At 44.1% G+C, this 21,209-nt stretch overlaps 1 protein-coding gene across 10 annotated transcripts in view; it reads left to right on the top strand.

The window, feature by feature from the left end:
- Window positions 1-21,209, top strand: part of LOC311103050 (palmitoyltransferase ZDHHC14-like) — a 105,013-nt gene that overhangs the window by 6,978 nt on the left and 76,826 nt on the right. The window lies entirely within an intron of this gene.

Raw genomic sequence — 21,209 nt, 5'->3', positions numbered from 1 at the left:
CAATCAATTTGGGGATAGATACTGTAGCGTAGGTAGGTTACTTGTCTTAGCTCTCATGCATCACTCTTACTGACAGCCAGGACAGCCTACTTGATGTCCTTTGCTTCTCGGGTTAGTAATCATGGTAATACTTGTCTAGTTTCTTTTTAAAAGGTGTGGCTGCTCTTGTTTGTCTGTCATCGTCACAGGCTCTGTGGTTGAATGACTGCATCATACGATACGTGTCCATGCATGTAGATTGGGGCGGCAGGTAGCCTGATGGGTAGGAACGTTGGGCCAGTAACCGAAAGGTTGCTGAATCGAATCCCCGAGCTGACAAGGTAAAACCTGTCGTTCTGCCCCAGAGCAAGATCTCTTTGATTCAGAGGGGTTGGGTTAAATGCAGAAGACACATTTCAGTTGAAAGCATTCAGTTGTACAACCGACTAGGTATCCCCTTTCCCTTTCCCTAAATTGCATAAGCCTGAGATGGTCAGTCCTTTCCAAATAAATTAATTTCTGTTTCATTAGCTTATTTGTTCTAGACAACTCCTCCTCTCTCTTGTGGACATACACAGCAACTCACATGTCATCCAAACCCCCATTCATTCTAAACACCGCAGTGAGAAAAAACGATATGACCTCTCTCTGAAGTACCAGATTTCCCCAGCCCGGACTGGTTTACCCTGTTTTTATAAAACTTCTCCAGATCTGTCAGACGTGCTCGTTTTACAAGCATTTCACTGCACCTGCCATAACATCTGCAAATCTGTGTACGCGACCAATAAATTTTGATTTGATTTGTTGTGACACATTGTTTATTTCATGTGGTGAAGTGTGGAGCCTGTAAAGCCAGAGAGCTGAGCGGTGTGTTTTACACACTGTCCCACTTCTCCTCTCTCACACTGTCCTTGGATTTATAACACAGTGCCTGCTGCATCTCAGCAGCAGGTCAACCTGTCACCCAGGGGTTGTCCACTGACTCCACCTCATCTATTTTCATCAGTTTGTAAATTGACTCCTAGGTCCCATGGAATACAGGGATGTCTCAGCAGCACTATGCTGGACCAGTCAGTCACTCTCTCCCTGCTAGTCCTCCTGACTAATCACTCCTTGGGGTCCAGTAGTCAGGCAGTGCTTAGGAAGATGACAATCTGCTTCTACCTCCTACCTTGGCTTTGATGTTGTTGCTCAATCAGGACCGGCAGCTTTTCTCACTAGGGGTTCCGTATGCATGATCAAGACCTGGGTATATTCTGTATGTCATATCAATGCAAAAACCTTTTCCATGTTGTAATTTCTGCAAATCCAGACCTGCTGCCAGTTCCATTCCATTTGTAGTCCTCTGCATTATGTGAGAGATATTGACCTCCTGCCTTCCACCAACTTTTTCAGCTAGACTTGTGTAAACTCACCTCAGTGCTGTCACTGTCATAACCCCAATCGCCAAGAACAATTCTGGTTGTGCACATTCATCACAGTAAAAAACCCAACACAACCAACCAATAGGCTACGAGTTCTATTCTGGGCAGTGGAGTTCTGTCTGTATATAGATGAAAGTGGCAGAGCCTGGTAACCATCCAGTTCTCACACAGAGACCTCCATCCACACACCTAGAGGATACCAGCTGCTTCCTGGTGAAACACCCCTCAGGGCTTCATTTCCTGCCTGCCTACCCTGCCCAGTGGAACCACCACTCTCTCTCGGTGTCGCCTGCTGCCTCTGTTTGTTATCACTACAGTGTTCAGTTCAGAGGAACACCAAAGGACAACAGAGAGCTCAGTACTGTCGGCTCAGTAATGTCGCATCTCCTCTCTCCAGACCTGCAGGCCATCCGAGTCCTCCAGACTATCCTCTCTGTCCCCTCTGTTCAGCTGAGAGGAGCCAGCTATCTATCGGACAGGGTGCTAGTCAGTACAGTGGACCTGCTCACTGTGGTTTGCTGTCCTCAACTGTAATGTGTCTAGATTTGCTGTGTATTTCCTACCTTTTCACACGCCAGTGCCAGCCGAGCTTAATCCCTATTGGTGCCTGCCTGGCTGCCATAACGCTAAGCCCTCATTCCTCTGTCTCCTTCATATTCATATCATGAACACTGTATCAGGATGGTGTGTTGTGCACAAACAGCAGGGGCTTGGTTGCCTGTCTGTCATTAGCCTTAAACTCTCATCAGATGTCCGGTCTGGTGAGGTCATCCATTGTTCCTCTGCTTTCTCCAGACTTCCTTCCAGTTGGTGGAGAGCTGGGGAGAGAAAGTGGAGATGTATGAAGCACTAAAGCTTGGGAGGCAGCAGGAAAAGCAGAGATCTTCCTCATCCCTCTTATTGTCCCCCATCTCAGAAAGTGATACTCAGTTATGTATGTGTGGTAAGCCCTCTTAGTGAAAGCCAGACTCTGATCTGTTTATTATTCTGTTCCGTTGCCCTCTCCCAGACGCCCATGTGCGCTGTTGCAACTTGCACATGTTGCCTTCTTGCACATGTTCCCCCTTTCTCCTTGTCTTGTAAAAGTTTTACCCAGACAAATGTTTGAAGTAGTTTTTTTTTAGGCACTGTAGTTCATGTCCTTTAGAAAGTACTAGTTCCACAGGACTTCCTGTTGTCCAAGGAGATGGTCTGAACTCTTATGCATGTCTGTGTCTGAAAACTCTATTCTGGACTGAACATAGGCTTAGTTATTGAAAGCAGCTAGGTTGTGACACTGCACAAATGAGGTGTGTGTGTGATGTGCAGCAAATCATAAGAGACGGCAGGCAAGATCCAGTGACCATCTCGCGCTCTCTCGCACGCTCTCTCGCACGCTCTCTCGCACTCTCTCTCGCAAGCTTGCTCTCTTCCTTCCCTTCCTCTGTTGTTGATGATGCTTAGTATGGTTGTCTCTGAAATTTGTGCAAGACCCAGAGATGCAGATCCCCCTTTGTTTGTTTGCTACGTTGTTCTCGAGATTAAAATCTACATCTACCACATGTGGTGTGCAAGTCTCTGTGTGTGTGTGCAGGGATGGAAATGTTTATTGAAATTAAGGGGCATTTCTGCAACCTCTGACTTCTATAACAGGGTGAGTGGGTGGATAGGTGAGTGTACATTTGTGTGGTTGCGTGGGTATGTGTGTTATGGTTACCCACTGTGTGTGACCTCATTCTGAATGTCTTCTCTCTGTGTGTGACATTCTGAATGTTTAACTTCAGTAATAAGGCAGGCCAGTTCCTTCCTGCCACAGAACAGCAAAAACATGCAATACAACAGTTAGGCTACTGCCAGGGACCGCATGATGATGTAGTGACCTAACTCTAATCTCAAAACTAACACATGATGGTTTGGCAAAATTAAATGCAATGGAAATGTTTAACCAGGTGTGTTATGGTGAGTATGTGTAGTGGGGTTTTTGAGTGGGTGTTGGCAAACAGGATCTTGTTTTACACACACACACACACACACACACAAGGGATGTGACGAATGGAAAAACATTTTTAACGTTTAAACTGACATTTGAAAAAAATGGTTTTCCGTTAAAACGATAAGAAACAAGTCATAGAATTCTGCGTGAATTCACAATGCAGAATATGGTCCTATTGTGTATGGTGTTCCTATTACGTATGACCTCTAAGGGGGCAATGAAATTCTATCTACCGCAGTCACGACGAGTCGATAAGCCGGTGCGAATGACTAGTCCACCGTTGTTGTATCAACATACCTGCTGAACTGAGGTGCTTCCTACTGGGAAACTGTATCACGGTGTCGCCGCCGGCATTACCTAACATAACAAAAAAATGTCCCTCCCATGATTAGATTTCAAGTAGGATAGCAGCCTACCCAAGAAATAACTAATATTGATAACCATCTAGATCACCTTGATACATATACAGTCTACTACTCAATCGGAGGGCATGAATGGCAACAACACCGGGCCACAGTGCCCTTCGTTCCCGCTTGCCAAGCACTACTGTCCGGCAACGGAGTGGGAAGTAGCTACCTATTATCCACTATTAGGGTGACAGTCACAGTAAGCACATGCATACAAGCAACAGTAGACCCATCAGTATGTTTAATCAAAAATAAACAATTGTCAGTTTTTATAACTGAAAATTTACAATTATTTGTGGAAAACTAACAATGAAATATGACTGACTAGTGTTTTACGGTATACCAAACATATTTTTACTGTAGAACATAAACAGTTTGGTACTAGAATTAGACACTTTCGGTACTTTTGTCAAATGTGTCTCCCGTCGTAAACTGATTGAGAGGATCAGGTCTGTTTAACAGCACAGCCGATGTCCCCACAATAGCGCATTGTGCATGCCTCCAGAGATACTGCCTCTTGCCTTGCTCCACTTACTTGTTGCTAGAGCTACCACTGTACTGGGAATTTGGGCTGCATCATGTTCGCTTCCCACTCATGCTGCACAGAAGTTAACGCACTTGAATAATTCAACATGGCATGTAGAAATGTTGAAACTGTAGTGTTAATTACTGTTCACAAAACAAGGTCCATAGAGGCTAGAACACTTTACATTGCAAGAAGATACCAGTAGCGTCCAGCTTTGTAGGCTAACTTTCCTTGCTAGCTTACAGCTGAAGCTATCATCAATTCACAACCCTGGTACTTTGTTTGTGATAATATGCAAACCATATTCTTTGTATTTTGGTTATCAGTAAAAACAATTATCAGAGCAGGCTCAACTTGTCCGACAGCCATAACTGCCATAAATTGTAATTTATGGCAGTTGGATAGGTTGTGCCTGCTCTGATATTGTTTTACTGATAATAACCAAAATACAAAGAATTCAGGCACTGACCTTCCTGATCCCTCCCATATACAGTGGGGGAAAAAAGTATTTAGTCAGCCACCAATTGTGCAAGTTCTCCCACTTAAAAAGATGAGAGAGGCCTGTAATTTTCATCATAGGTACACGTCAACTATGACAGACAAATTGAGATTTTTTTTCTCCAGAAATTCACATTCTAGGATTTTTAATGAATTTATTTGCAAATTATGGTGGAAAATAAGTATTTGGTCACCTACAAACAAGCAAGATTTCTGTCTCTCACAGACCTGTAACGTCTTCTTTAAGAGGCTCCTCTGTCCTCCACTCGTTACCTGTATTAATGGCACCTGTTTGAACTTGTTATCAGTATAAAAGACACCTGTCCACAACCTCAAACAGTCACACTCCAAACTCCACTATGGCCAAGACCAAAGAGCTGTCAAAGGACACCAGAAACAAAATTGTAGACCTGCACCAGGCTGGGAAGACTGAATCTGCAATAGGTAAGCAGCTTGGTTTGAAGAAATCAACTGTGGGAGCAATTATTAGGAAATGGAAGACATTCAAGACCACTGATAATCTCCCTCGATCTGGGGCTCCACGCAAGATCTCACCCCGTGGGGTCAAAATTATCACAAGAACGGTGAGCAAAAATCCCAGAATCACACGGGGGGACCTAGTGAATGACCTGCAGAGAGCTGGGACCAAAGTAACAAAGCCTACCATCAGTAACACACTACGCCGCCAGGGACTCAAATCCTGCAGTGCCAGACGTGTCCCCCTGCTTAAGCCAGTACATGTCCAGGCCTGTCTGAAGTTTGCTAAAGTGCATTTGGATGATCCAGAAGAGGATTGGGAGAATGTCATATGGTCAGATGAAACCAAAATAGAACTTTTTGGTAAAAACTCAACTCGTCGTGTTTGGAGGACAAAGAATGCTGAGTTGCAACCAAAGAACACCATACCTACTGTGAAGCATGGGGGTGGAAACATCATGCTTTGGGGCTGTTTTTCTGCAAAGGGACCAGGACGACTGATCCGTGTAAAGGAAAGAATGAATGGGGCCATGTATCGTGAGATTTTGAGTGAAAACCTCCTTCCATCAGCAAGGGCATTGAAGATGAAACGTGGCTGGGTCTTTCAGCATGACAATGATCCCAAACACACCGCCCGGGCAACGAAGGATTGGCTTCGTAAGAAGCATTTCAAGGTCCTGGAGTGGCCTAGCCAGTCTCCAGATCTCAACCCCATAGAAAATCTTTGGAGGGACTTGAAAGTCCGTGTTGCCCAGCGACAGCCCCAAAACATCACTGCTCTAGAGGAGATCTGCATGGAGGAATGGGCCAAAATACCAGCAACAGTGTGTGAAAACCTTGTGAAGACTTACAGAAAACGTTTGACCTGTGTCATTGCCAACAAAGGGTATATAACAAAGTATTGAGAAACTTTAGTTATTGACCAAATACCTATTTTCCACCATAATTTGCAAATAAAGTCATTTAAAAATCCTACAATGTGATTTTCTGGAGAAAAAAAAATCTAATTTTGTCTGTCATAGTAGACGTGTACCTATGATGAAAATTACAGGCCTCTCTCATCTTTTTAAGTGGGAGAACTTGCACAATTGGTGGCTGACTAAATACTTTTTTTCCCCACTGTAGGTGAAAGGCAGGCAGGCACTACTCCGTGTAAATAGCTCATTTACCTTTTCGGGCAAGTGATCATAATCTTCGGGCAACCAAAAAGTACTCCTGAAACTTCCCTGACTTGCCCGATCTGCAGTTGCCTTTCAGACTTTAAAGGTATAGTTCACCCAAATTACAACATTACATATTTGGTTTCTTTACCCTGTAAGCAGTCTATGGACAAGGTGGTTTTATTTCCCTGGCACTGTTTTCCAAATAACATTTTAGCATTTGTGGCACAAATCCCGTTCAAGTCATGGGACCGATATTAGCATTTTCTGCGCATCATGTCCAAATCATCCGAAAGTATCTAAAATGTATTGTGAATCTCAACAAAGTCACTTAGAGGATTTAAACATGATACATGGATAATGCTAATATCGGTCCCATGACATGAATGGGATTTGTGCCACAAATGCTAAATGGGATTTGTGCAACCAAGGCATTTGGAAACAGTGCCAGTGAAACTAAACCAAAGCATTGATTGCTGTCATAACTTGTCCATAGACTGCTTACAGACATAGCTCCCTCTTGACAAGCCTATTTCAATGGCAGGCAGTGCCACTACGAGTGTGGTTTAAATTGCCATCAACAAATGGGAGAACTTTATCTTCTTGTACCACCTCTACAACTAACCATAACAGTCTGAGCTCAGAGCTGTACAAAACAGGTGGGCCTAGATCACATTTTTCAGTCCCCATCAAAGCAGGGCATTAGAAACTAGCACAAAGAACGTCTATATGATCACAATACCAGTGGAGCTGCTGATCATAACGCTACTCTCCACCCCCAGATCAGGATTAATGGCAGGGTATGCACATTTTTTTACGTTCTGTTTGCTCGTCATGCTGAAGTGCTCTGCCATTATGCAAATGATCCTGTAGAGCATCTGCTGCAGCTATCCAACCCAGTGGTGAATCATACCCTCTCATTTGCAGGGCATGCCTCTGACTGAGCAGGTAGCAGCCAGGTAGCTCTGACAGGATGGCTTGGTTACTCAGTGGGGTATGGAATAGGATTAAACTCTACTTTCATTTGTTATAGCCTAACAATTATTGAGTTCGACAACGTTTGCTGCATTTCTGTAACATCTCTTTGTCCAAAGCTAAAGCTATGACCATCTCCTTTTCAGAGACTGTTTGTAGAAGAATGTCAGTATGCTTTTTGGTTACAGACTCTACAGTCTCAGGATGTCTCATCTTGGGAACTTACTAGAGATTGAAATACAGCTAGGCCTATACCTTATTGAACACCCCAGGCAAAGCATTAGTAGCAAATTATTTTAACTGCCTCCTTCAGAGAATACAGCAGGTAAAAATTCCCCCAGCCAAGGATGTTGGGAATTGTATTTTTTTATTACATAGGTGCATCCTCTTTATCTAGTTTAGTTCTGCCCAGTGCTCAGAGAGAAGGTAATATATGTTTTTGAGGACTACGCAAAGGCAGAACGCCCGTAACTGGTAAGTCAATCCCCCAGGGGCAGCCAAATGCAGGCTATTGTGAAAGAGTTCAGTCTGCCTCTGAAGGCAACAGTTTGGAGCAGCCACACCCGCAACACACAGTTTCCTGAGAATAAAGCACACGCTTTCCTGAGAGGGGGAGTTTTTTTCTAGGCCTACATAAAGTATCTCAATGAGTCAGCAAGAAACCACTTACAAGTGTCACCTGCCTTTTTGAAAAACATCCTGATGGAACGTACACAATAACCTGCCTTTCACTGCATCCCCAACCATTCAAACTGCTTTTCATTACTGTACATTTCATGAACTGGATTAAATTGACACTTACCACTTGCATTGCATAACTGGTCAGTGAACAATGACAAAGTGAGGTAGAATACCAAACTATGCTAAAGGTCATCCAGCTTCATCTGCGTGTTTAGCAAACATTTCCCTGTTTGGACATGATGTCGTTCCTAGCAGGTCACTCCTTGTCACACACTTTCCTGTTTCTGTCTCTTTCCTGCGAAGGCGAAAGAGGCTAATCTGTCAGCCAGGCTCAGTCGAACCAGGCAGGAATCAAGTTGTGTTCTTTCTCTGTCTCTTCTCCCCTCTCATCCTCAACACCCCTAGTCAGTCACTGACCTCTGTGTCACACAGCCTTCTCATGCTACCCATGTCCATTCACTTGGATGGGGGTAATTGAGTGTATTGCATGTGTCGGCGGATTTTACTACTAACACATTTGAAAGGATTTCACGCCCACATGCACAGACACAAATGCTCTGCAAGGCTTTGACTTTGTTCCACTGGGAGCACATCTTGTCCAAATAATGTGAGAAACAACTTGAGAACATGACAACAAATACATATCAGCTTTCACTGTGTTTAACAGACAAATGATTTCAGTCGGGGTAGGTTCAAGCCCTGCCTTTTGTGCTATGCAGTTAAGTGCAACGAGAATACGATCAAACATAATGCTGACAAAGCTCTGAATCCATAGGCTATAGATTAAAAAGTAATTAATATCCTGTGCTTAAGGCCACTAAGGCTGCTGTTTTAATGGGCTAATCACAGAGTAATTAATGGACCTTTCAGTAATGTTTGATATTAACTTGCTTATTGGCTAACTAGCCTGCTTAATCATTTTCATTCTGTCCTGCAAATACAGCGTTCAGTGCTTTTGTCTTTCTTTTACATAGCAGCTGGGCAATTCCATGGTAACTGAATTGCTCTGAGACTCAGATTTTTCACATAAAATGTCTGCCAAACAAAAAACATTTGATTTCAAAGTTTAATAAACCATACAACTCTCTGCACAAGGACTACTTTTAACAATTTACACTTAACAATTTACAAAAACACATTTACTGGAAGAACTATGCAGATGTTAAGTTTGGTAACAGAATTTTGGTAAAATCTCCATCCGTTTATGTATTCCAAAAACTCTTAAATATCTGCTCTGAATTAAGATTCAACGATGTCTGCAGAAAGAATGGGGTGTCAGCTATAACATGACACGTTTACTTTGAAAAAATCTGTTTTGGTTTATTGAACTACAGTAATTGAAGTGGATTTGCACCCGGTAAGGGAATTTCATCATGGGTCCCTGATCTGTAACACATGCATACAGTGGGGGAAAAAAAGTATTTAGTCAGCCACCAATTGTGCAAGTTCTCCCACTTAAAAAGATGAGAGAGGTCTGTAATTTTCATCATAGGTACACGTCAACTATGACAGACAAATTGAGAAAAAAAAATCCTGAAAATCACATTGTAGGATTTTTTAATGAATTTATTTGCAAATTATGGTGGAAAATAAGTATTTGGTCACCTACAAACAAGCAAGATTTCTGACTCTCACAGACCTGTAACTTCTTCTTTTAAGAGGCTCCTCTGTCCTCCACTCGTTACCTGTATTAATGGCACCTGTTTGAACTTGTTATCAGTATAAAAGACACCTGTCCACAACCTCAAACAGTCACACTCCAAACTCCACTATGGCCAAGACCAAAGAGCTGTCAAAGGACACCAGAAACAAAATTGTAGACCTGCACCAGGCTGGGAAGACTGAATCTGCAATAGGTAAGCAGCTTGGTTTGAAGAAATCAACTGTGGGAGCAATTATTAGGAAATGGAAGACATACAAGACCACTGATAATCTCCCTCGATCTGTGGCTCCATGCAAGATCTCACACCGTGGGGTCAAAATGATCACAAGAATGGTGAGCAAAAATCCCAGAACCACACGGGGGGACCTAGTGAATGACCTGCAGAGAGCTGGGACCAAAGTAACAAAGCCTACCATCAGTAACACACTATGCCGCCAGGGACTCAAATCCTGCAGTGCCAGACGTGTCCCCCTGCTTAAGCCAGTACATGTCCAGGCCCGTCTGAAGTTTGCTAGAGTGCATTTGGATGATCCAGAAGAGGATTGGGAGAATGTCATATGGTCAGATGAAACCAAAATATAACTTTTTGGTAAAAACTCAACTCGTCGTGTTTGGAGGACAAAGAATGCTGAGGTGCATCCAAAGAACACCATACCTACTGTGAAGCATGGGGGTGGAAACATCATGCTTTGGGGCTGTTTTTCTGCAAAGGGACCAGGACGACTGATCCATGTAAAGGAAAGAATGAATGGGGCCATGTATCGTGAGATTTTGAGTGAAAACCTCCTTCCATCAGCAAGGGCATTGAAGATGAAATGTGGCTGGGTCTTTCAGCATGACAATGATCCCAAACACACCGCCCGGGCAATGAAGGAGTGGCTTCGTAAGAAGCATTTCAAGGTCCTGGAGTGGCCTAGCCAGTCTCCAGATCTCAACCCCATAGAAAATCTTTGGAGGGAGTTGAAAGTCCATGTTGCCCAGCGACAGCCCAGCGACAGCCCCAAAACATCACTGCTCTAGAGGAGATCTGCATGGAGGAATGGGCCAAAATACCAGCAACAGTGTGTGAACCTTGTGAAGACTTACAGAAAACGTTTGACCTGTGTCATTGCCAACAAAGGGTATATAATAAAGTATTGAGAAACTTTAGTTATTGACCAAATACTTATTTTCCACCATAATTTGCAAATAAATTCATTAAAAATCCTACAATGTGATTTTCTGGAGAAAAAAAAACTGATTTTGTCTGTCATAGTTGACGTGTACCTATGATGAAAATTACAGGCCTCTCATCTTTTTAAGTGGGAGAACTTGCACAATTGGTGGCTGACTAAATACTTTTTTCCCCCACTGTACATATATACAGTGAGGGAAAAAAGTATTTGATCCCCTGCTGATTTTGTACGTTTGCCCACTGACAAAGACATATAATTTTAATGGTATGTTTATTTGAACAGTGAGATACAGAATAACAACAAAATCCAGAAAAACGCATGTCAAAAATGTTATAAATTGATTTGCATTTTAATGAGGGAAATAAGTATTTGACCCCTCTGCAAAACATGACTTAGTTCTTGGTGGCAAAACCCTTGTTGGCAATCACAGAGGTCAGATGTTTCTTGTAGTTGGCCACCAGGTTTGCACACATCTCAGGAGGGATTTTGTTCCACTCCTCTTTGCAGATCTTCTCCAAGTAATTAAGGTTTCGAGGCAGATGTTTGGCAACTCGAACCTTCAGCTCCCTCCACAGATTTTCTATGGGATTAAGGTCTGGAGACTGGGTAGGCCACTCAAGGACCTTAATGTGCTTCTTCTTGAGCCACTCCTTTGTTGTCTTGGCCATGGTCATTGTCATGCTGGAATACCCATCCACAACCCATTTTCAATGCCCTGGCTGAGGGAAGGAGGTTCTCACCCAAGGTTTGACGGTACATGGCCCCGTCCATCGTCCCTTTGATGCGGTGAAGTTGTCCTGTCCCCTTAGCAGAAAAACACCCCCAAAGCATAATGTTTCCACCTCCATGTTTGACGGTGGGGATGGTGTTCTTGGGGTCATAGGCAGCATTCCTCCTCCTCCAAACACGGCGAGTTGAGTTGATGCCAAAGAGCTCGATTTTGGTCTCATCTGACCACAACACTTTCACCCAGTTCTCCTCTGCATCATTCAGATGTTCATTGGCATACTTCAGACGGGCCTGTATATGTGCTTTCTTGAGCAGGGGGACCTTGCGGGCGCTGCAGGATTTCAGTCCTTCACGGCGTAGTGTGTTACCAATTGTTTTCTTGGTGACTATGGTCCCAGCTGCCTTGAGATCATTGACTAGATCCTCCCGTGTAGTTCTGGGCTGATCCCTCACCGTTCTCATGATCATTGCAACTCCACAAGGTGAGATCTTGCATGGAGCCCCAGGCCGAGGGAGATTGACAGCTCTTTTGTGTTTCTTCCATTTGCGAATAATCGCACCAACTGTTGTCACCTTCTCACCAAGCTGCTTGGAGATGGTCTTGTAGCCCATTCCAGCCTTGTGTAGGTCTACAATCTTGTCCCTGACATCCTTGGAGAGCTCTCTGGTTTTGGCCATGGTGGAGAGTTTGGAATCTGATTGATTGATTGATTGCTTTTGTGGACAGGTGTCTTTTATACAGGTAACACTGAGATTAGGAGCACACCCTTTAAGAGTGTGCTCCTAATCTCAGCTCGTTACCTGTATAAAAGACACCTGGGAGCCAGAAATCTTTCTGATTGAGAGGGGGTCAAATACTTATTTACCTCATTAAAATTCAAATCAATTTATAACATTTTTGACATGCGTTTTTCTGGATTTTGTTGTTATTATTCTGTCTCTCACTGTTCAAATAAACCTACCATTAAAATGATAGACTTATAATATCGTTGTCAGTGGGCAAACGTACAAAATCAGCAGGGGATCAAATACTTTTTTCCTTCACTGTACATACATACATTTGAAGTTGGAAGTTAGGTTGGAGTCATTCAAACTCGTTTTTCAACCACTCCACACATTTCTTGTTAACAAACTATAGTTTTGGCAAGTCGGTTAGGACATCTACTTTGTGCATGACACAAGTAATTCTTCCAACAATTTGTTTACAGACAGATTATTTCACTTATAATTCACTGTATCACAATTCCAGTGGGTAAGAAGATTACATAGACAAAGTTGACTGTGCCTGTAAACAGCTTGGAAAATTCCAGAAAATGATGTCATGGCTTTAGAAGCTTCTGATAGGCTAATTGACATAATTTGAGTCAATTGGAGGTGTACCTGTGGATGTACACTGCTCAAAAAAATATAGGGAACACTTAAACAACACATCCTAGATCTGAATGAATGAAATAATCTTATTAAATACTTTTTTCTTTACATAGTTGAGTGTGCTGACAACAAAATCACACAGAAATGATCAATGGAAATCAAATGTATCAACCCATGGAGGTCTGGATATGGAGTCACCCTCAAAATTAAAGTGGAAAACCACACTACAGGCTGATCCGACTTTGATGTAATGTCCTTAAAACAAGTCAAAATGAGGCTCAGTAGTGTTTGTGGCCTCCACGTGCCTGTATGACCTCCCTACAACGCCTGGGCATGCTCCTGATGAGGTGGCGGATGGTCTCCTGAGGGATCTCCTCCCAGACCTGGACTAAAGCATCCGCCAACTCCTGGACAGTCTGTGGTGCAACGTGGCGTTGGTGGATGGAGCGAGACATGATGTCCCAGATGTGCTCAATTGGATTCAGGTCTGGGGAACGGGCGGTCCAGTCCATAGCATCAATGCCTTCCTCTTGCAGGAACTGCTGACACACTCCAGCCACATGAGGTCTAGCATTGTCTTGCATTAGGAGGAACCCAGGGCCAACCGCACCAGCATATGGTCTCACAAGGGGTCTGAGGATCTCATCTCGGTACCTAATGACAGTCAGGCTACCTCTGGCGAGCACATGGAGGGCTGTGCGGCCCCCCCAAAGAAATGCCACCCCACACCATGACTGACCCACCGCCAAACCGGTCATGCTGGAGGATGTTGCAGGCAGCAGAACGTTCTCCACGGCGTCTCCAGACTCTGTCACATCTGTCACATGTGCTCAGTGTGAACCTGCTTTCATCTGTGAAGAGCACAGGGCGCCAGTGGCGAATTTGCCAATCTTGGTGTTCTCTGGCAAATGCCAAACGTCCTGCACGGTGTTGGGCTGTAAGCACAACCCCCACCTGTGGACGTCGGGCCCTCATACCACCCTCATGGAGTCTGTTTCTGACCGTTTGAGCAGACACATGCACATTTGTGGCCTGCTGGAGGTCATTTTGCAGGGCTCTGTCAGCGCTCCTCCTGCTCCTCCTTGCACAAAGGCGGAGGTAGCGCTCCTGCAGCTGGGTTGTTGCCCTCCTACGGCCTCCTCCACGTCTCCTGATGTACTGGCCTGTCTCCTGGTAGCGCCTCCATGCTCTGGACACTACGCTGACAGACACAGCAAACCTTCTTGCCACAGCTCGCATTGATGTGCCATCCTGGATGAGATGCACTACCTGAGCCACTTGTGTGGGTTTTAGACTCCGTGTCATGCTACCACTAGAGTGAAAGCACCGCCAGCATTCAAAAGTGACCAAAACATCAGCCAGGAAGCATAGGAACTGAGAAGTGGTCTGTGGTCACCACCTGCAGAACCACTTCTTTATTGGGGGTGTCTTGCTAATTGCCTATAATTTCCACCTGTTGTCTATTCCATTTGCACAACAGCATGTGACATTTATTGTCAATCAGTGTTGCTTCCTAGGTGGACAGTTTGATTTCACAGAAGTGTGATTGACTTGGAGTTACATTGTGTTGTTTAAGTGTTCCCTTAATTTTTTTGAGCAGTGTATTTCAAGGCCTACCTTGAAACTCAGTGACTCTTTTCTTGACATCATGGGAAAATCAAAAGAAATCAGCCAAGACCTCAGAAAAATAATTGTAGACCTCCACAAGTCTGGGTCATCCTTGGGAGCAATTTCCAAATGCCTGAAGGTACCACGTTCAATGTGGGCAACTGTGAAAGAGCACCACCACATCACCTCACTACAAGCTGCTGGGAAGATGAAATACAAAAAAATACATACATTACATTATTTTACCAGGGTAGTCTCATTGAGATAAAACATTGGTTTTGCAGGAGAGACCTGGCCAAAAAAACAGCACAGAAAGTGCCCACACACACTCATCAAAAAAACTCATCATTATTCTCTACTGCTCATGTAGCAACATTTCAACATATGCACTATATATACAAAAGTATATGGACACCCCTTTCAAATTAGTGGATTTTGCTATTTCAGCCACACCCGTTGCTGACAGGTGTATAAAATTGAGCACACAGCCATGCAATCTCCATAGACAAACATTGACATTAGAATGGCCCGTACTGAAGAGCTCAGTGACTTTCAATGTGGCACCATCATAGGATTTCCAACAAGTCAGTTTGTCAAATTGCTGCCCTGCTAGAGCTACCCCGGTCAACTGTAAGTGCTGTTATTGTGAAGTGGAAACGTCTAGGAGCAACAACTGCTCAGCCGCGAAGTGGTAGGCCACACAAGCTCACAGAATGGGACCGCTGAGTGCTGAAGCGCGTAGCACGTAAAAGTTGTCGGTCCTCTGTTGCAACACTGCCTCTGGAAGCAACGTCAGCACAAGAACTGTTCATCGGGAGCTTCATGAAATGGGTTTCCATGGCCGAGCTGCCGCACACAAGCCTAAGATCAACATACGCAATGCCAAGTGTTGGCTGGAGTGGTGTTAAGTTTGCCACCATTGGACTCTGCAGCAGTGGAAACGTGTTCTCTAGAGTGATGAGTCACGCGTCACCATCTGGCAGTCCGACGAATGATTCTGGTTTTGGCGGACGCCAGGAGAACGCTACATGCCCGAATGCATAGTGCCAACTGTAAAGTTTGGTGGAGGAGGAATAATGGTCTGGAGCTGTTTTTCATGGTTGGTCCTAGGCCCCTTACTTCCAGTGAAGGGAAATCTTAACGCTATTGTATACAAAGACGATTCTGTGCTTCCAACTTTGTGGCAACAGTTTGGAGAAGGCCCTTTCCTGTTTCAGCATGACAATGCCCCTGTGCACAAAGTGGGGTCTATACAGAAATGGTTTGTTGAGATCGGTGTGGAAGAACTTGACTGGCCTGCACGGAGCCTTGACCTCAACCCCATCGAACACCTTTTGGATGAATTGTAATGCCAGCTGCGAGCCAGGCCTAATCACCCAACATCAGTGCCCGACCAACCTCACTAATGCTCTTGTGGCTGAATGGAAGAAAGTCCCCGCAGCAATGTTCCAACATCTAGTGGAAAGCTTTCCCAGAAGAGTGGCGGCTGTTATAACAGTAAATGATTTTGCAATGAGATGTTCACATACTTTTGGTCATGTTGTGTATATAAACTCAGCAAAAATAGAAACGTCCCTTTTTCAGGACCCTGTCTTTCAAAGATAATTACTAAAAATCCAAATAACTTCTCAGATCTTCATTGTAAAGGGTTTAAACACTGTTTCACATTCTTGTTCAATGAACCATAAACAATTAATGAACATGCAGCTGTGGAACGGTCGTTTAGACACTAACAGCTTAGGAAACAAATTTAGGACACTAAAGAGGACTTTCTACTGACTCTGAAAAACACCAAAAGAAAGATGCCCAGGGTCCCTACTCATCTGCGTGAACGTGCCTTAGGCATGCTGCAAGGAGGCATGAGGACTGCAGATGTGGCCAGGGCAATAAATTGCGATGTCCGTACTGTGAGACGCCTAAGACAGCGCTACAGGGAGACAGGACGGACAGCTGATCGTCCTCACAGTGGCAGACCACGTGTAACAACACCTACACAGGATCGGTACATCCGAACATCACACCTGCGGGACAGGTACAGGATGGCAACAACAACTGCCCAAGTTACACCAGGAACGCACAATCCCTCAGACTGTCCGCAATAGGCTGAGAGAGGCTGGACTGAGGGCTTTTAAGCCTGTTGTAAGGCCGGTCCTCACCAGACATCACCGGTAACAACGTCGCCTATGGGCACAAACCCAACGTCGCTGGACCAGACAGGACTGGCAAAAAGTGTTTGTATCACAAGGGGTGATGGTCGGATTCGCGTTTATCGTCGAAGGAATGAGCGTTATACCGAGGCCTGTACTCTGGAGCGGGATCGATTTGGAGGTGGAGGGTCCGTCATGGTCTGGGGCGGTGTTTCACAGCATCATCAGACTGAGCTGTCATTGCAGGCAATCTCAACGCTGTGCGTTACAGGGAAGACATCCTCCTCCCTCATGTGGTACCCTTCCTGCAGGCTCACCCTGACATGACCCTCCAGCATGACAATGCCACCAGCCATACTGCTCGTTCTGTACGTGATTTCCTGCAAGACAGGAATGTCAGTGTTCTTCCATTGTCAGCGACGAGCCTGGGTCTCAATCCCATTGAGCACGTCTGGGACATGTTGGATTGGAGGGTGAGGGCTAGGGCCATTCCCCCCTGAAATGTCCGGGAACAGGTGCCTTGGTGGAAGAGTGGGGTAACATCTCACAGCAAGAACTGGTAAATCTGGTGCAGTCCATGAGGAGAAGATGCACTGCAGTACTTAATGCAGCTGGTGGCCACACCAGATCCTGACTGTCACTTTTGATTTTGACCCCCCCTTTGTTCAGGGACACATTATTCAATTTCTGTTAGTCACATGTCTATGGAACTTGTTCAGTTTATGTCTCAGTTGTTGAATCTTATGTTCATACAAATATTTACACATGTTAAGTTTGCTGAAAATAAACGCAGTTGACAGTGAGAGGATGTTTCTTTTTTTTTTTCTTTTTTTCCCACAGCATGATGCTTCCACCACCATGCTTCACCGTAGGGATGGTGCCAGGTTTCCTTTATACGTGACGCTTGGCGTTCAGGCCAAAGAGTTCAATCTTGGTTTCATCAGACCAGAGAATCTTGTTTCTCATGGTCTGATAGTCCTTTAGATGCCTTTTGGCAAACTCCAAGCAGGCTGTCATGTTCATTTTACTGAGGAGTGGCTTCCGTCTGGTTACTCTACCATAAAGGCCTGATTGGTGGAGTGCTGCAGAGATGGTTGTCCTTCTGTAAGGTTCTCCCATCTCCACAGAGGAACTCTGGAGCTCTGTCAGAGTGACCATCGGGTTCTTGGTCACTTCCCTGACCAAGGCCCTTCTCCCCTGATTGCTCAGTTTGGCCGGGCGGACAGCTCTAGGAAGAGTCTTGGTGGTTCCAAACGTTTGATTGAGGCCACTGTGTTCTTGGGGGCCTTCAATGCTGCAAAAAGAAATGTGGTACCCTTCCCCAGATCTGTGCCTCGACACAATCCTGTCTTCAACCTTCTTCAAACTTCAACTGAATTCCTTCAACCTCATGGCTTGGTTTTTGCTCTGAAATGCATTGTCAACTGTGGGACAGGTGTGTGCCTTTCCAAATCATGTCCAATCGATTGAATTTACTACAGGTCGACTCCAATCAAGCTGTAGAAACATCTCAAGGATGATCAATGGAAACAGGATGCACCTGAGCTCAATTTCGAGTCTTTCATAGCAAAGGGTCTGAATACTTATGTAAATAAGGTATTTCTGGTTTTTATTTGTTAATAAATTAGCAAAAATTTCTAAAAGTTTTTTGCTTTGTCATTATGGGTAATTGTGTGTAGATTGATGAGGAAAATTGTTTATTTAATCTATTTTAGAATAAGGCTGGTAACGTAACAAAATGTGGAAGTAGGAAAGGGGTCTGAATACTTTCCAAATGCACTGTACAACTCAAAGTAGACAGTGCCACTAATCATACTACCACTCGACACCAGTAGCATTTGCTTTTGCATTAGCAGGATGTGTGCAGTGTACACTCGCGTGGGGGCTGAGGAGCGGGGGAGGGGTAATATTCCAAGATTCAAAAATAACAAAATTAGCTAGTTTCATGGGCAATTCTTTACTATTAAAATAACAGGATCAAAAAGAGACAAAGTAAAATAAATACTTAATAATCTGAAATGGCCTGACCAGGGGTCAAAAGATTGTCAGCTCTCTAAATAATTTTCTACCATAGATTTTACCCTAGCTTTAAAATAATTTGAGACAATCTCCTATAGTTTCAAGTCCTTTTGTAGCTCGTTCCATGTAGAGGGGGCAGAGTACTGGAACACTTTTTACCTAGCTCTGTATGGACCTTGGGCACCATCAAGGAGATGCAGTCCTGTGTGCATATACTTTAATTGTCATTAGTCTGCTAGTCAATGAAGGTACACAGGTAAAATGGGAGCCTTCCATTAAGAGCTGTGAGAAAGTGGTAGATATTGGGAAGGGGGCGTGTGGAACGACCTGATGACCGCAACCTGGGTTGTGTTATTAGTGCGATTAATGATCTCTGCGGGAGCCGAAATAAGGGGTAAGACCTATTGAGGTAGGATATATTACGTGAGATGCCCTGGCCTGTAGTGATAATGAACTTACTCTCCCGGCTCTATTGCTTTTGAACTTGGATCAACAGGAAATGGAGTCCATAGTTGATCTGACACTCCTGACTCAAGTTCAGAGTATTTCCAAGAGACAGTGCTGTAACAGAACCCTGATAAACTGGGAATTGGCTTCCTCCTCTTCCTGTTTCAGAACGGTATTACTTCCTACTGAAAACTACACAGATTAATGTTTAATGTCCGTAGACTGTAGTGCTGGTTGGAGGAGGGGAAGTGGACCTGGCTCAGATTTAAGCATCTTTGGTGTTTTGTTGGCCTTAGACCGCTTTGCTCAAACAGCCAAGCTCAAAGCACTGTATTAAATTCGGAAGTTTTAGTAATGAGAACAAAGTTCATTCCTTTATGATGAGCAAGTTTGATCCCTACGGTGAATTATTTAAAAAAAAGTTTGCTACAAATCGAGCTATTTAATTAAATAGTGATCCATTATGACAACTACATTTGTCGTCACACAGGACCACGTACTGACACAGACAAATCACGGGCCGGCAGGATACAAGGAGGATCTCTCAGGCAGGATGATCAACCATGATCCTTTGCTAGTTACGGTCACTTTCACCACGATCCTTAGCAATTCTTTGGTGCCATTCAGACCCATTCAGCAATATGGCACGCTTCAAATTCATAACAATACATGGCTGATGTCAGCAATATCAGTATCTACTGGTTTTAATGTCTATGGTCCCTATAGTATGATCTGTGGCTGTGTTATGTTGACAGTCAGTTTTAAAACTAGAAGGTTGAGATTTGGAGTTAGGCCTACCATTAGCCTAGAAAATGAGTGTTGAACTGTCTTCTAGGGCATAGGCTGGTGTAAAGCAGTGTTGGGGTTTTTGACTGGTGAGCTGATGTCTCAGTTCTGTTGAACTTAAGAGCTTCAACATGATGGCACCAGACCATGGAGGTTTCTCTGGTGAAAGGCGGGAAACAGTCTGCTCGCGGTAAACATACGATGGAGCCAAGATGTCAAACATGGAACTGTTTACGTCTGGGAGAAGCAATTTAAGCTTTTAAAATTGAAAGTGATTGCAAGCTCCGAAACCCAAATAAACTCTCTCCCCATACGGTACGCAGCAGTGGACAATCCTAAATCACATCATCCTCCATCCCGTTCAAGCCTGTGAGCTCTGCTCAAGTGTGGAGCTGTAAAATGTAATGAGCAGTGGGCTAACTTGCATTAATTAGGCTATAGTGGAACATATGGTTTTGTACAGTTTACTTGTGTAATATTCTTAGTCATATTGCCATCCTTTGATTATGGGCAGAGCTGTCTAATTAACATACTGTATTTTGAGTTTCAGCTCATTACTTTGGGGGAAATGGATTACCCTGAAGTTCAATTATCTTTCAACATCCCTCATTAATTAGGACTAACATTTTTGGGGGGACGATAAGAAAAAGATTGAATCAAGTCTGCCATTGACATTCTATTATGGCTATTTTTAGCTTTTATGGTCAGATAAGAGTTGCATAGACACGTTTTTGGTAATTTGTCGTCTATCGTGTTAGACAGAGTCACATGTCAAGCCTTTGAACATGTGAAAAAGATGTGGTCCCTTCCTGCATTCCTACAGTGAAGAAGAAGCAGAAGAACTGTCAGACTTGGAATTCCTTAGGTCACTCTGATTGTTTGGTGGTTGGTTCCACTTGTTGACAACTACGCCAGTAGAAATGTACTGACAGCTACTTCTCACCACTTATGATGCCTTCACTTCCCCAGAACAAAGGGTAAGGTGACCCAGAGTCAGAAGCTAGGCTATGCTCTGAAATTGTATGTCTTAGTTCTTCACTCTTATGGGACTGATTCTTAACTTTCAACCCCTGAATCCTCTGAAATAAGGAGATTTATATGGAGTGATGAATCAGTCCCTACACCCAAACGAGGGCATTGCGTTCATCCACCTCTGGCCTGCTGG

This window comes from Coregonus lavaretus, assembly GCF_964263955.1.
Source record: "Coregonus lavaretus genome assembly, chromosome: 27".
NCBI lineage: Eukaryota > Metazoa > Chordata > Actinopteri > Salmoniformes > Salmonidae > Coregonus > Coregonus lavaretus.
Note: the sequence above shows the minus strand (reverse complement) of the source record. Positions and strands in the feature narration are given on the sequence as shown.